Source organism: Ranitomeya imitator, chromosome 1 (assembly GCF_032444005.1).
Source record: "Ranitomeya imitator isolate aRanImi1 chromosome 1, aRanImi1.pri, whole genome shotgun sequence".
Taxonomy (NCBI): domain Eukaryota; kingdom Metazoa; phylum Chordata; class Amphibia; order Anura; family Dendrobatidae; genus Ranitomeya; species Ranitomeya imitator.
Genome location: NC_091282.1, coordinates 306,873,718 through 306,891,125, shown reverse-complemented (window position 1 = coordinate 306,891,125; position 17,408 = coordinate 306,873,718). Strand labels below are relative to the sequence as shown.

The 17,408-nt window shown below is 44.8% G+C and overlaps 1 protein-coding gene across 12 annotated transcripts in view; it reads left to right on the top strand.

The window, feature by feature from the left end:
- The first annotated feature begins 881 nt into the window (after nt 1-881).
- SIRT4 (sirtuin 4) overlaps nt 882-17,408 on the top strand; it is a 35,147-nt gene continuing 18,620 nt past the window's right edge. For 2 of the 12 annotated variants that reach the window (XM_069758268.1, XM_069758242.1), the window contains exon 1: nt 6,958-7,106. The gene's annotated coding sequence lies outside the window, so the exon portion shown is untranslated. Of the gene's footprint in view, nt 1,017-6,957; nt 7,107-7,182; nt 7,427-17,408 lie in introns of those variants that run through there. The other 10 variants (XM_069758224.1, XM_069758252.1, XM_069758260.1 and 7 more) reach the window with 9 other exon arrangements.

Here is a 17,408-nt window from a genome sequence, read left to right as displayed (position 1 = left end):
AACTGTCCTGAAAAAAAAAGGATGGAAATCCTGAACGTGTGAACATACCCTGTAGGGAAGCACTGTTAGATAGCCGCTTAGCGGGTGGCCTCAGCCCATTTATAGGAGCCATAACTGCTCCACATGTTGTTTTCCCTCATTATAATAGAGAAGGTCTGAACAATGTAGGTTTCACACATTCCCATTAGCTTCAGCTTCTGTGCTAGCTGTCAGTCCCATGTAAGGGTGGTGTACATCTGAGACAGCAGCCATTGCCCCTCACCGTCATCTTCACGCAACCGAGTGTGGCTGTGATCTCAGTGCAGCGTGGGAAATAAGTGGCTGCCAGTCATCTTTGGAGGTGGCTTATCTACGTCAATAAAAGATTGGGGTGTTGGACCCCGACATGCCTGCTCCTCACACACAATCTGCCATCAGGGAAGAGTGGGGACCCCACATACACATTAGATGGTTAGCCGCCCTCCCCAAATTCTTCACGTGCAGCCGTGCTTCTCTATGGCTACAGGAATTGTCAATGTATAAAGACAAAAATAAAAAATAGGTTCCACCCCCTACATAATGTGACAGTCTCACTGGAATTTTTTTTATTTGGTCATATATAAAAGATTAAACTCCAAGGAACATTCGTGGTTTCTTCCTTTAGTATGGCCAGGACAGCACCGCTGACGCAGGACTGGAAAGCGGGTGTATTTGTTTTTTAATGTTACAGTCACAAGTACCAGTTTAAGGCCGGAGTCACACTACAGCGAGAGACGGCCGAGTCTCGCAGGTTAAAACCAAGCTCTGGCACCGGCACTCCAGAGCGGAGCGTGCAGCTCCATATATTGCTGTGGGGCCGCACGCTCCGCTCCGGAGTGCCGGTGCCAGAGCTTGGTTTTAACCAGTGAGACTCGGCAGTATCTCGCTGTGTGTGATCCCGGCCTTGTCATGGATCTCGTGACCTGAAGAAGCATTACATGTGCCTATGATTACGGGGTTAGTTCTGGTCAGAAGACCATGGGTCAAGAATTGCAGAGGTAATTGTCACGTGTGTGTCAGACAGTCATCCTGGATTCAGCTGTAGGTCATTTCGATTAGCTTAAGGGGAACCTGTCACCCTCAAAATGGAAGGTGAGGTAAGCCCACCGTCATCAGGGGCTTCTCTACAGCATTCTGGAATGCTGTAGATAAGCCCCCGATGTAACCTGAAAAAGAGGTTAGATTATACTCACCCAGGGGCGGTCCAGTACGATGGGTGTCGCGGTCCGGGGCCTCCTATCTTCTTACAATGATGTCCTCTTCTTGTCTTCATGCTGCGGCTCCGGCGTACTTTGTCTGCCCTGTGAAGGGCAAAGTACTGCAGTGCGCAGGCGCCGGGAAAGGTCAGAGAGGCCCAGCGCCTGGGCACTGCAGTACTTTGCTCTGCCCTCAACAGAAATAGAAAATACTTAGTGGGGAGCATATCAATCAATACTGTCATATTAATAATCCAAATACTGAATAATATTCAAATAGTAACAAGACTGAATGGGACAGTCACGGACAAACTGCATATTCATGAAGAACAACAATCCAAAAAAACGCAGTCATAGGTCCAAATATACAAAACTTTATTGAATCATAAGAGGTATACAGTAAAAAGTGGGAAATCCCCCTGTGCCATCGACCGCATGCACAGTCGGACAGGAAAAAGGTGCACACACCTGTCTCATATGCTGAAGATCATAACCGCATTGGTATATAGTATATGTAAATTGGATACGTATCTACGATCCACAGCAATATAAACCCGAAATGCCATCAGAGAAAATGTATACATACCAGTGGTGAAGTAACAGGGCCGTGTGTGCACCGAGGACCCATCCCCTCGGTGTTATGTTCCCCAGAGGACTATTATTGAAGTTACTCATATTGATGGATATTATGTGTTGGTTTATACATGCTGTATCTTTGTTATGGAGTAATTTCCTCCTCCCTCTAGGACCCTATAGTTACCTCCACCTTCTGCTGCTAATTAACACACCTTTGCTGAAGGTTTAAATACCTTCAGTCTCTTCAGCAGGGTGCTGGTGTTAGCTCAATTTCCCCCTGTCTGGTTGGAAGTACTAGCAGTCGACTAGTGTCTTCTTGGAGGATTGCTGGCATGATATCTCGATGGTCTTCGCTAAGTGTATCCCCTCGTTTGTCCACCTTCCCCGTCTTTAGTTGTAGTGGGGGCTGACTAGCGTTCACCTTGTCCCCTCCCTATCCAGGGCCTTTCGCTAGGGTCAGGCAGGGATTGGGTTACTGCTTGGTGATAGGTGCGAAACCTATTTAGGGACGTCAGGTGAGAAAGGATGTTGTTAGATTTGCCTAGGGGTCTCCACTCCCCCTAGGGTTTGGGAATCCCCTCCCTCTCCCCGTTGTGCACCTTGCTTCTCCCACACCCAGCGTGATAGTAATATGGATAAGACATTACAGCCGCTATTCAGTAATGTGAATTAGCCCTTACACTACAGTTATCAGATCTGTGTTGTAACTACCCATGGTCCACAAATACAGGACAGATTTGTATCTGATAGATGGCTGTGAAGGTTCCTATTTAACAACAGCAAGCAAATGTCTTAAACTGTAAGGAATTAATACACAAAGTTTGAAACTTTATATATTTTTATTATACAAAGAATAACATTTATTTTTTTTAAATGTCTCCACCTCTTGCACTTAGGAGTACATAGGTAGGGGAACACTGTGGAGTCACAGATACTACAACCCTAATATGGCAGTAGAAACACTGTCCATGGCACTAGGATGTATGGTTAGGAAAGGTGGGTAGGGAGTTGCCAACATAATTTCTTCCACTTGACTAAGGGCTCATTCTGGCGACCATTTTTTTTTCCAGTACAAGAAAAACATACTAATTATTTTGATCAGAGTATAGTATGAGTTTCATCCGTTTTTCTCATAAGTGGAGGAAAAAAAAAAAAGTTTCTCCACTTGCTGTGCGACAGTACCTGAAAATTGGGCCACACTTGGATGGCATCTGAGTGCAGTCCAATTTTTTTTTCACTGACCCATACACTTGCATTCCCGATTTTGATCCTACCTTCTGTCTCCACGATTTTCCTTGGACTGCTCTGTCCACAAAAAATCACGGACGTATGAATGGCCCCATAGACTAGAATAGGTATGAGTGCCATCCTCGAAAGCCACAGATAGCACTCATACATGAAAACTGGACATCTACATGTGCTAAGTGTGAAACTCGAGGTAGAAGAGTTGGTGGGTTGCGCAGAGGCAGTAGATGCCAAGATGCAGGGGTTTAAAAAGAGAAACTTGATGTTCGAATTCTTACCTAAAGGAGAACAGGAAACTGGACAGGTGTTGTCCTGGGGGGGACCTTGACACACGGCATCCTTTTAAATGCTCTTTAAATAAAAGGTGTCTGCCTGATGCCCGATTCCCTTGAAATGTTTTATTATTTTACACTTTGTTCTTTTGGAAAGGAGTAATAAAGATTTGAGAGGTTTCATGTTCAGGTCCGGAAAGCCCCCAATAAGTGACAGAGGAGACTCTGTAGACGGTCACATTTTCCTAATCGGGGGGCAGTGTTGGAGATGTGAGGACTGCAGTCTCCATACATGGGAAGGATTTGCTGGTGATCTCACACTGACCCGCAGTAGCACAATGAACAAACACTCCTCACTGAATGCATTGTGCATGACATCATTATTTAGTGCGGTTCATTTGAGGGATGGCTGGATCGCAGCAGCCATGGGAGCTGACAGTATTCCCATTACACTCACTGCATAGCACAAGGAAAGCTGTGATGTTTGTCATCAGCGCCTTGTCCCATCTCTGTGAAGAATGGGTAATGGTGTTATTGCACCTTTCATCCCTAATCTTCTAAAATAAGTGTAAAATGGGATCTTGGACTATTCTCCTTGTACTGGAATATACGAGGGGCGATCCAAAAGTAATGATAAATGGTTATTTCTATTGCACACAGAAATTAAAATAAAATGTTTTCTTCTCTCTTCGGTACCCACTAGTCCAGGAAAAAAAAATCACTTAAATAGACCACGATTCCCGGGAGCTACATTCATTTGAATATGAACTGCCGAGGAGTGAACATCAAAATGGAAAAAAACGAGCTCAGAGCTGTCATCAAATACCTCTGCTCGAAAAAATTGACTACCAAAGACATACACAGCGACTTGGTGGAAACATTGGGGGACTCTTCTCCTCCATATTCCACAGTTGCACGCTGGGCCAAGGAATTTAAGCTGGGAAGAACATCGACGGAAGATGAACATCGTCAAGGACGCCCATCCACGTCCCTCAATGAAGAAAACGTGAAAAAAGTTGAAGAAGTTGTATTGGCAGATCGAAGAGTGACTATAAGGCATGTAGCTGAGGTCACAGGGATCTCATGGCAGTATTCAAAGAATCCTTGCAAAAGAATTGCATATGAGAAAGGTCTCCGCGCGTTGGGTATCTAAAATGTTAACCGACGACCAAAAGAAGAAACGAGTTGACATTTCAATAGCAAATCTCAAAGTTCCAAGCAGACAAGGAAAAATTTTTGTCACGTTTTTTGACCATGGACAAGACCTGGATCCACCACTTTGATCCCGAAACTAAACAACAATCGATGACATGGAAACAAGCCGACGAACCGACGCCGAAGAAATTCAAAGTGTCAAGCTCAGCAGGGAAGGTTATGGCGTCCGTTTTTTGGGACGCTGAAGGAATTATTATGGTGGACTATTTGGAGAAGGGAGCCACTATTACGGGCTCCTACTACGCAGAACAAATAAGAAAATTGTGGGAGGCTATGAAGGAGAAAAGGCGCGGCAAACTGCGGGCTGGAGTGCTGTTTCACCAAGATAACGCGCCGGCTCACAAAGCTGCTGTTGCCATGGCTACCATTCAAGAAGCGGGCTTTGAACTGGTGGAACACCCCCCCTATTCACCAGATCTAGCCCCCAGTGACTTCTTTCTCTTTCCTCGACTCAAGGAACACCTCCGGGGCAAGAAATTTGACGACAATAGCGACGTGATAACCGCTGTTGGGGATTTTTTTGAGGGTCAAGATCAAGAATTTTTTTCTAAGGGAATTCTAAGTTTAGAAAAGAGATGGACTAAATGTATAGACTTGATAGGAGACTATGTAAAAAAATAAAAAATTTTTTTGACTATATTCATTGTGTTTAGTATTGATTATCATTACTTTTGGATCGCCCCTCGTATGTAGCACATGCACTAGCATGCACAAGGAAAAAGGGTATTCCTATGTTATATCTTAAGTAGAAATGAGCGAACATGCTAGGATATGGTGTTATCTGAGCAAGCATCTGTCACCATGGCAACGATGGGGACCCCAAAGGCAGAGGCGCTGTCAGCCCTATGCCAGCTTCCAGAATGCTGCGAACATTTTTGATCGCAGCATTTTGGGGTTAAAGTAACGGAAGCTGTCGATGACTGCTCCTGGCACCTAGTACCAGCTGTCAGAATCAGCTGACACCCACGGCAAATGCCCGCGCACCCCCTGTGTGCGGGCGATCACGATGATGTAATATTCCGTCACTTGTCAAGTAGGCCCAGGGCACATGGATGGAATATTACGACTGATGTCAGACAGGGGTCATAAAGTGATTATCTATCAACTTGCCAAATGGTGAGGGGCCGACCAGGGCTGTGGAGTCTGAGTCCATTATGGTGGAATCGGAATAAAATGGACAGAATTCAACTCCTAAAATATAAAATACTAGAAATAGGCCCGATGTTGTCGCATCGGGAGTGCGGTGAAATTACATAGACATCACCGCTATTCCCCACGCAGGCGCAGTAACAGCTGCGTCGTTACCGCGCATGCACAGGTAGAGCGCGCAGTTGTGGCTGTTACTGCGCCTGCGTGGGAATAGCAGAGACGTGTATGTCACTTGTGCAGGCGAAAGTGACACTGCCGTGGTGCCTTATGGGATTCGGAAGTCCCAACTGGCGATTATTATATTGGATATTGGGTCCAGTAGTACAATGCAGGATGTGCTGGAAATGTTTTCAGAAGAATTCAGAAAGTTATGAAATGTCCTATAAATGTCTGTTTGGTTTCTGATCTAAGCATCCAGGCCAGAGGTGAGGAACCTTTTTTCTGCCAAGGGCCATTTGGATATTTTTACCATCCTTCAGGGGCAAATTGCGCCCACAAAGTACATCCTGAAGCTGTGCTTGGTATCAGGACGTAATATTTCATGGCATGCGCCTTAGTTCTCAGTAGTAAAGACAGTGCACGAGCTCAGAGTAAGAAGAAATTACTGGGCCGGCAGCCATGAAAATTCACTTGCCGGCCCAGGTACTGCGGTCCCCAGGAATCTGCCCTGGGGCCGGTTAAAAGGTCATGGAAGGCCATAAACGGCCCTCGGGCCGGAGTTTCCTCACCCCTGATCTAAGCTTGTAGGTGAGACTTTATCTCCATGCTCTGTAGGGGGCAGTGCTGTGGGGTCGGGGAAATTGAGGAGTCGGAGGTTTGGCTTACAGACTCCACAGCACTGGGTCCGACTGCTGGGACCCGCACTGATCGGCAAAACCAATCCGCAGCGGATTTCCATGCGGTGTACAGTACCATGTAAACTTATGGAAAACCGAATCCGCAGTGCACACGCTGCGTTTATTTTCTGCAGCATGTCAATTCTTTGTGCGGATTCTGCAGCGTTTTACACCTGCTCCATAATTGGAATCCGCAGGTGTAAAACCGCAGATGAAATCCGCACAAAAAACCACAGGAAATCCACAGGAGTTTTATGAATCTGCACGGAAAAATCCACACACGAATCCGCAACGTGTGCACATAATCCTCTGCAATATGGAGCAGCACATCGGACCCACACAGCCACTCCATTCATTCTCTGTAGGGCTGCTGGAGAAAGCAGAGTGCAGCGCTCTGCAGCCCCCTAGGGAAGGACTGAGGCACTGCAGCTCCAGCCTCACAGCAGCTGCACCCCTACTGACCAGCAGGTTAGTGCTTGCACCGGATAACCCCCAGTAGGAATATATCCGCCCCAGAATCAAGCCTGGAGCTGCAGGAAATGTATTTGCTATGCTGCTATCCTTCCCGGCTGTTTCCATGGCTACAGAGGAGCTTCCCTGTAAGTACACTCTTCGCCCCCTGTACCACCTATGTACCGGAAGTCCCTCTCACCTGCGCAAAGCACTTTGGGAAGTTCTATCGCTCCTGTGTGGCGGTAGGCGCCGGCGCACTGGGTGGGTGAGTGTGTGATGTCGGGAACATGCGCGCTGTGTGGTACTGATGTGTGCGTCTACCGTCCTCGGACACCGCGGCTCGGCGGGCAGGCTGTGTATGGCGGCCGCTGTTCTCCGGGTGAGGAGCGGGCGGTTAATGGAGTGCAGGCCGCTTATATAACCTCCGAAATCACGAGGGTCCATTGCTCTGGTGGTGGCGCACATAGTACGTACTGCGCATGCTCTGTGGCTTCCATGTTCCTTCACCCTCCAGAACTGATGAGTTTCCCCATATTCTCTATTAACACTGCTACTATTTGTATTATTATTACATATACTAATTTTTATTAACACTATTATTTTTACTAGTATTATTGCTTCTATTATTAAATTTTTTTGCTGTTTTTATTAACCCCTTCATGACCTTGGGATTTTCCGTGTTCGTTTTTCACTCCCCTCCTTCCCAGAGCCATAACTTTTTTTATTTTTCCGTCAATATGTCCATGTGAGGGCTTTATTTTTGCGAAACAAGTTGTACTTTTGAACATCATTGGTTTTAGCATGTCGTGTACTAGAAAACAGGAAAAAAATTCCAAGTGCAGGGAAATTGCAAAAAAAAAGCACAATCCCACACTTGTTTTTTTGTTTGGCTTTTGTACTAGGTTTACTAAATGCTAAAACTAACCTTCCATTATGATTCTCCAGGTCATTACGAGTTCATAGATACCAAACATGTCTAGGTTCTTCTTTATCTAACTGGTGAAAAAAATTCCAAACTTTGCTAAAAAAAATAATAAAATTGCGCCATTTTCCGATACTCGTAGCGTCTCCATTTTTTGTGATCTCGGGTCGGGTGAGGGCTTATTTTTTGCGTGCCGAGATGACGTTTTTATTGATACCATTTTGGTGCAGATACGTTCTTTTGATTGCCCGTTATTGCATTTTATTGCAATGTCGCGGCGACCAAAAAAACGTAATTCTGGCATTTCAAATTTTTTTCTCGCTATGCCGTTTAGCGATCAGGTTAATTCTTTTTTTTAATTGATAGATCGGGCAATTTTGAACGCGGCGATACCAAATATGTGTAGGCTTGATTTTTTTTTTTTTATTGTTTTATTTTGAATGGGGCAAAAGGGGGGTGATTTAAACTTTTATATTTTTTCATTTTTTTTCACACTTTTTTTAAACTTTTTTTTTTTTTTTTTTTTTTTTTTTTTTTAACTTTTGACATGCTTCAATAGTCTCCATGGGAGGCTAGAAGCTGGCACAGCTGGATCGGCTCTGCTATATAGCCGCGATCATCACATCACTGCTATGCAGCAGAGAAGCAGGTAACATAGTAACATAGTTAGTAAGGCCGAAAAAAGACATTTGTCCATCCAGTTCAGCCTATATTCCATCATAATAAATCCCCAGATCTACGTCCTTCTACAGAACCTAATAATTGTATGAAACAATATTGTTCTGCTCCAGGAAGACATCCAGGCCTCTCTTGAACCCCTCGACTGAGTTCGCCATCACCACCTCCTCAGGCAAGCAATTCCAGATTCTCACTGCCCTAACAGTAAAGAATCCTCTTCTATGTTGGTGGAAAAACCTTCTCTCCTCCAGACGCAAAGAATGCCCCCTTGTGCCCGTCACCTTCCTTGGTATAAACAGATCCTCAGCGAGATATTTGTATTGTCCCCTTATATACTTATACATGGTTATTAGATCGCCCCTCAGTCGTCTTTTTTCTAGACTAAATAATCCTAATTTCGCTAATCTATCTGGGTATTGTAGTTCTCCCATCCCCTTTATTAATTTTGTTGCCCTCCTTTGTACTCTCTCTAGTTCCATTATATCCTTCCTGAGCACCGGTGCCCAAAACTGGACACAGTACTCCATGTGCGGTCTAACTAGGGATTTGTACAGAGGCAGTATAATGCTCTCATCATGTGTATCCAGACCTCTTTTAATGCACCCCATGATCCTGTTTGCTTTGGCAGCTGCTGCCTGGCACTGGCTGCTCCAGGTAAGTTTATCATTAACTAGGATCCCCAAGTCCTTCTCCCTGTCAGATTTACCCAGTGGTTTCCCGTTCAGTGTGTAATGGTGATATTGATTCCCTCTTCCCATGTGTATAACCTTACATTTATCATTGTTAAACCTCATCTGCCACCTTTCAGCCCAAGTTTCCAACTTATCCAGATCCATCTGTAGCAGAATACTATCTTCTCTTGTATTAACTGCTTTACATAGTTTTGTATCATCTGCAAATATCGATATTTTACTGTGTAAACCTTCTACCAGATCATTAATGAATATGTTGAAGAGAACAGGTCCCAATACTGACCCCTGCGGTACCCCACTGGTCACAGCGACCCAGTTAGAGACTATACCATTTATAACCACCCTCTGCTTTCTATCACTAAGCCAGTTACTAACCCATTTACACACATTTTCCCCCAGACCAAGCATTCTCATTTTGTGTACCAACCTCTTGTGCGGCACGGTATCAAACGCTTTGGAAAAATCGAGATATACCACGTCCAATGACTCACCGTGGTCCAGTCTATAGCTTACCTCTTCATAAAAACTGATTAGATTGGTTTGACAGGAGCGATTTCTCATAAACCCATGCTGATATGGAGTTAAACAGTTATTCTCATTGAGATAATCCAGAATAACATCCCTCAGAAACCCTTCAAATATTTTACCAACAATAGAGGTTAGACTTACTGGCCTATAATTTCCAGGTTCACTTTTAGAGCCCTTTTTGAATATTGGCACCACATTTGCTATGCGCCAGTCCTGCGGAACAGACCCTGTCGCTATAGAGTCACTAAAAATAAGAAATAATGGTTTATCTATTACATTACTTAGTTCTCTTAGTACTCGTGGGTGTATGCCATCCGGACCTGGAGATTTATCTATTTTAATCTTATTTAGCCGGTTTCGCACCTCTTCTTGGGTTAGATTGGTGACTCTTAATATAGGGTTTTCATTGTTTCTTGGGATTTCACCTAGCATTTCATTTTCCACCGTGAATACCGTGGAGAAGAAGGTCACAGCTACCTGTGATCAGTAAGCAGTGATCAGTGGATACAATGCAGAAGCATCGCTGATCCCCGATCATGTGACGGGGGTCGGCGATGCGCGCATTTGTGGCCGGAAGCGGTAGTTAAATGCCGCTGTCTGCATTTGACAGCGGCATTTAAATAGTTAATAGCGGCGGGTGAATCGCGATTTCAACCGCCGCTATTGCGGGCACATGTCAGCTGTTCAAAACAGCTTCGGTGGTGAGCCCACATCAAAGCCGCGACATGTCAGCTGGTTTGAACAGCTGACATGTGCGCGCAATAGCGGCAAGTGGAATCGCGATCCACCCGCCGCTATTAACTAGATAAATGCCGATGTCAAAACGCTGACAGCGGCATTTAACTACCGCTTCCGGCCGCGAGGCCGGAAGTGCGCTCATCGCCGACCCCCATCACATGATCGGGGGTCAGCTATGCGTCAGGATAGTAACCATAGAGGTCCTTGAGACCTCTATGGTTACTGATGCAGGTTTGCTGTGAGCGCCACCCTGTGGTCGGCGCTCATAGCAAGCCTGTAATTAAGCTACATAGGAGCGATCTGATGATCGCTGCTATGTAGCAGAGCCGATCAGGCTATGCGAGCTTCTAGCCTCCTATGGAGGCTATTGAAGCATGGCAAAAGTAAAAAAGAAAAATGTTTAAAAAAAAAAAATGAACTAAATAAAAAAATATAAGTTTAAATCACCCCCCTTTCGCCCCATTCAAAATAAAACAATAAAAATAAAATCAAACATACACATATTTGGTATTGCTGCGTTCAGAATCGCCCGATCTATCAACAAAAAAGAAGGATTAACCTGATCGCTAAACAGCGTAGCGAGAAAAAAATTCGCAACGCCAAAATTGTTTTTTTGGTCGCTGCGACATTGCATTAAAATGCAATAACGGGCGATCAAAAGAACGTATCTGCACCAAAATGGTATCACTAAAAAGTCAGCTCAGCGCACAAAAAATAAGCCCTCACTCGACCCCAGATCACGAAAAATGGAGTTGCTACGGGTATCAGAAATTGGCGCAAATTTTTTATTTATTTATTTTTAGCAAAGTTTGGAATTTATTTTCACCACTTAGATAAAAAATAACCGATACATGTTTGGTGTCTATGAACTCGTAATGACCTGGAGAATCATAATGGCAGGTCAATTTTAGCATTTAGTGAACCTAGCAAAAAAGCCAAACAAAAAACACGCATGGGATTGCACTTTTTTTGCAATTTCACCGCACTTGGAATTTTTTCCCCATTTTCTAGTACACGTCATGGTAAAACCAATGATGTTGTTCAAAAGTACGACTCCATAACCTGTCTGCTCCATATATCTCTGAACTAATCTCCCGATATCTTCCCTCATGTAATCTCCGGTCCTCCCAAGACCTCCTTCTCTCCTCCACGCTTATTCGCTCCTCATCCAATCGCCTCCAAGACTTCTCCCGAATATCCCCCATCCTCTGGAACTCTCTGCCCCAACGCGTCCGACTATCAACCACAGTCAGATCCTTCAGATGGAACCTGAAAACCCACCTCTTCAGGAAAGCCTACAGTCTGCACTGACACCGCTGCCGCCTCATCACTACCGGAGATACCGCCTCACCAACACCGGAGCTGCTGCAACCCCCAACCTACTGTCTCCTTCCCCATAATCCTGATGAATGTAAGCCCGCAAGGGCAGGGTCCTCTCCCCTCTGTATCAGTCCGTCATTGTTAGTTTGTTTACTGTACGTGATATCTGTTTTTTGTATGTCACCCCTTCTCATGTACAGCACCATGGAATCAATGGTGCTATATAAATAAATAATAATAATAATAATCCCGCAAAAAATAAGCCCTCACATGACCATATGAAGGGAAAAATAAAAAAGTTATGGCTCTGGGAAGGAGGGGAGTGAAAAACGGAAAATCACAAGTTCATGAAGGGGTTAAAAATATGAAAAAAAATAAAAAAACATAAGTTCAAATCACCCTCCTTTCGCCCCATTCAAAGTAAAATAATAAAAATAAAATCAAACCTACACATATTTGGTATCGCCATGTTCAGAATCGCCGATCTATCAATAAAAAAAATTACCTGATCGCTAAACGACGTAGCGAGGAAAAAAAATCAAAACGCCAGAATTATTTTTTTTTGGTCACCGCGACATTGCATGACAATGCAATAACGGGCGATGAAAAGATCGTATTTCCACCAAAATGGTATCATTAACCCCTTAATCCCATATGACGTACTATTCCGTCGAGGTGACCTGGGACTTAATTCCCAGTGACGGGATAGTACGTCATATGCAATCGGTCGCAGCTGACATCCGGCACTATGTGCCAGGAGTGGTCACGGACCGCTCCTAACACATTAACCCCCGGGACACTGCGATCAAACATGATCGCAGCATTCCGGGGGCATAGGGAAGCATCCCTGAGACCCTCAGTAGATGGCGATGTGCTCACCTTGTACCGAGCGTCTCCTCCCTGCTGGCCCAGGATCCAAAATGGCCACGGGGCTACTTCCGCGTCCTGCAGGGAGGTGGCTCAGAGCAGGCGCCTGTAAGCTTGGAGCAGTGCACGTCAGATCGCTGATCTGACACAGTGCTCTGCAAAGTGTCAGATCAGTGATCTGTCACTATATAGTGATGTCGTCCCCTGGGACAATGTGATAATGTAAAAAAAAAAAAAATAATAATTCCTAAATAAAGAAAAGAAAAATATTGTTCCCATAAATACATTTCTTTATCTAAAAACAAACAAACAAAAGTACACATATTTAGTATCGCCGCGTCCGTAACGACCCAACCTATAAAACTCTCCCACTAGTTAACTCCTTCATTGAACACTGTAAAAAAAAACGAGGCAAAAAACAACGCTTTATTATTCATACCGCCGAACAAAAAGTGAAATAACACGCAATCAAAAAATAAAGTTATAGTCCTCCGAATAAAGCGAAAAAAAGCAAAAACTATTTTTTGCAATAAAAAGTGTCTTTTAGTGTGTGACAGCTGCCAATCATAAAAATCCGCTAAAAAACCCGCTATAAAAGTTAATCAAACCCCCCTTCATGACCTCATTAGGGAAAAATACTAAAATTTTTAAAAAATGTATTTATTTCCATTTTCCCATTAGGGTTGGGGCTAAAGTTTAGGTACCTTCACACTGAGAAACTTAACGATAGCGATCCGTGACGTTGCAGCGTCCTGGATAGCGATATCGTTGTGTTTGACACGCAGCAGCGATCTGGATCCTGCTGTGACATCGTTGGTCAGAGCAAAAAGGCCAGTACTTTATTTCGTCGCTGGATCTCCCGCAGACATCGCTGAATCGGCGTGTGTGACGCCGATTCAGCGATGTCTTCACTGGTAACCAGGGTAAACATCGGGTTACTAAGCGCAGGGCCGCGCTTAGTAACCCGATATTTACCCTGCTTACCAGTGTAAATGTAAAAAAAAACAAACACTACATACTTACATTCCGGTGTCTGTCGTGTCCCCCGGCGTTCTGCTTCCCTGCACTGTGTCAACGCCGGCCGTAAAGCAGAGCACAGTGGTGACGTCACCGGCCGGCGCTTACACAGTGCAGGGAAGCAGAGCGCCGGGGGACGCGACAGACACCGGAATGTAAGTATGTAGTGTTTGGTTTATTTTACATTTACACTGGCAACCAGGGTAAACATTGGGTTACTAAGCGCAGCCCTGCGCTTAGTAACCCGATGTTTACCCTGGTTACCAGGGGACTTCGGCATCGTTGATCGCTGGAGAGCTGTCTGTGTGGCAGCTCTCCAGCGACCACACAGCGACGGCATCGTTGTCTTGATCGCTGCAGCGTCGCTAAATGTGACGGTACCTTTCACACTTGCGTCGGTGCGGGTCCGTTGCTATGCGTCGGGGCGACGCACGTTGTGAAATTTGTGCACGACGTGGGCAGCAGATGCAGTTTTTCAACGCATCCGCTGCCCATTCTGAAGTCCAGGGAGGATGGGGCGGAGTTTCGGATGCGCATGCGCAGTAGAAAATGGCAGACGCGATGGGCAGAAAAACGTTACATTGAACGTTTTCTGTGACGACGGACCGCCAAAACACGACGGATCCGTCGCACGCCGGACGCGACGTGTGGCCATCCGTCACTATTACAAGTCTATGGGAAAAAAACGCATCCTTCGAGCACATTTGCAGGATCCGTTTTTTGCCAAAAACGACGGATTGCGACGGATGCCAAACGTCGCAAGTGTGAAAGAGGCCTCAGGGTTTGGATTACATTTACGGTTGGGATTAGGGATAGGGGTGTGTCAGGGTTAGGGGTGTGGTTAGGGTTATGGTTGGGGTTAGGGGTATTTTGGAGTTAGGGGTGTGGTTAGGGTTGGGGTTAGGGGTGTGTTAGGGTTTCAGTTGCAATTGGGGATTTCCACTGTTTAGGCACATCCGGGCTCTCCAAACGTGACATGGCGTCCGATCTCAATTCCAGCCAATTCTGCGTAAAAAAAAGTAACAGTGCTCCTTCCCTTCCGAGCTCTCCTGTGCGCCCAAACAGGGGTTTACCCCAACATATGGGGTATCAGCGTACTCAGGACAAATTGGACAACAACTTTTGGGGTCCAAGTTCTCTTGTTACCCTTGGGAAAATAAAAATTTGGGGGGCTAAAAAAAACATTTTTGAGGGAAAAAAATGATTTTTTTATTTTCACGGCTCTGTTATTAACTGTAGTGAAACACTTGGGGTTCAAAGTTCTCACAACACATCTAGATAAGTTCCTTGGGGGGTCTAGTTTCCAATATGGGATCACTTTTGGGGGGTTCCTACTGTTTAGGTACACCAGGGGCTCTGCAAATGCAACGTGACGCCTGCAGACCAATCCATCTAAGTCTGCATTCTAAATGGCGCTCTTTCCCTTTCGAGCTCTGCCATGCGCCCAAACGGTGGTCCCCCCCTCACATATGGGGTATCAGCATACTCAGGACAAATTGGACAACAACTTTTTGGGGTCCAATTTCTCCTGCTACCCTTGGAAAAATACAAAACTGGGGGCTAAAAATAATTTTTGTGGGAAAAAAATGATTTTTTATTTTCACGGCTCTGTGTTATAAACAGTAGTGAAACACTTGGGGGGTTCAAAGCTCTCACAACACATCTAGATAAGTTTTGATTTTTTATTTTTACGGTTCTGCATTATAAACTTCTGTGAAGCACTTGGTGGGTCAAAGTGCTCACCACACCTCTAGATAAGTTCCTTAGGGGGTCTTCTTTCCAAAATGGTGTCACTTGTGGGGGGTTTCAATGTTTAGGCACATCAGGGGCTCTCCAAACGCAACATGGTGTCCCATCTCAATTCCAGTCAATTTTACATTGAAGTGGCAAACGGTGCTCCTTCCCTTCCGAGCTCAGCCATGCGTCCAAACAGTGGTTTACCCCCACATATGGGGTATCCGCGTACTGAGGACAAATTGTACAACAACTTTTGGGGTCCATTTTCTCCAGTTACCCTTGGGAAAATAAAACAAATTGGATCTGAAGTAAATTTTTTGTAAAAGTTAAATGTTCATTTTTATTTAAACATTCCAAAAATTCCTGTGACACACCTGAAGGGTTAATAAACTTCTCGAATGTGGTTTTGAGGGGTGCAGTTTTTAGAATGGTGTTACACTTGGTTATTTTCTATCATATAGACCCCTCAAAATGACTTCAAATGTGATGTGGTCCCTAAAAAAATAAATGGTGTTGTAATAATGAGAAATTGCTGGTCAAATTTTAACCCTTATAACTCCCTAACAAAAAAAAAGTTTGGTTCCAAAATTGTGCTTATGTAAAGTAGACATGTGGGAAATGTTACTTATTACAGGTACCGTATATACTCGAGTATAAGCCGACCCGTGTATAAGCCGACCCCCCTTAATTTTGCTACAAAAAACTGGGAAAACTTAATGGCTCGAGTATAAGCCTAGGGTGGAAAATGCAGCAGCTACCGGTAAATGTCAAAAGTAAAAATAGATACCAATAAAATTAATTGAGACATCAGTAGGTTGTGTTTTTGAATATCCATATTGAATCAGGAGCCCCATATAATGCTCCATAAAGTTTATGATGAGCCCATAAGATGCTCCATATTAAAATATGTCCCATATAATCCTGCATAAAAGTTAATAATGGCCCCATAAGATGCTCCATAGGCACATTTGCCCAATATATTGCTGCACAAATGTTGATTGTGGCTCCATAAGATGCTCCATACAGACACTTGCCCCATATAGTGCTGCACAAACGTTATGGCCCCATATAGTGCTGCTCAATTGTTATGGCCCCATAAGATGCTCCATACAGACACTTGCCCCATTTGCTGTGGCTGCGATAAAAAAAAAAAATCACATACTCTCCTCTCGTCGCTCAGGCCCCCGGCACTTTCAATATTCACCTGACTTCGTTCCAGCGCCACTCCATCTTCAGCGTCTCCTGCACTGACGTTCAGGCAGAGGGCGCGCACTAACCACGTCACCGCGCCCTCTGACCTGAGCGTCACTGCTGAAGACGGAGCGGCAGCTGGAACGAGGAACAGGTGAATATCGCGCAGCGCTCCCCTCCCTGTTATACTCACCTGCTCCTGGCGCGGTCCCTGGCTTCCCCGGTGCTGCAGCTTCTCTCTGTACTGAGCGGTCACCGTTACCGCTCATTACAGTAATGAATATGCGGCTCTATCCCTATGGGAGGTGGAGCCGCATATTCATTACTGTAATGAGCGGTACCATGTGACCGCTCAGTACAGGAAGAAGCTGCCAGGGACCACGCCAGGAGTAGGTGAGTATAATTAGACAGCCCCCTCTCACCCTCCCCTGCTGACCCCTGGGTATGACTCGAGTATAAGCCGAGAGGGGGACTTTCAGCCAAAAAAAATGGGCTGAAAATCTCGGTTTATACTCGAGTATATACGGTAAGTATTTTGTGTGACATATCTCTGTGATTTAAGGGCATAAAAATTCAAAGTTGGATAATTGCAAAATTTTCAAAATTTTCGCCAGATTTCCGTTTTTTTCACAAATAAATGCAGGTAATATCAAAGAAATTTTACCACTATCATGAAGTACAATATGTCTTGAGAAAACAGTGTCAGAATCACCGGGATCCATTGAAGCGTTCCAGATTTATAACCTCATAAAGGGACA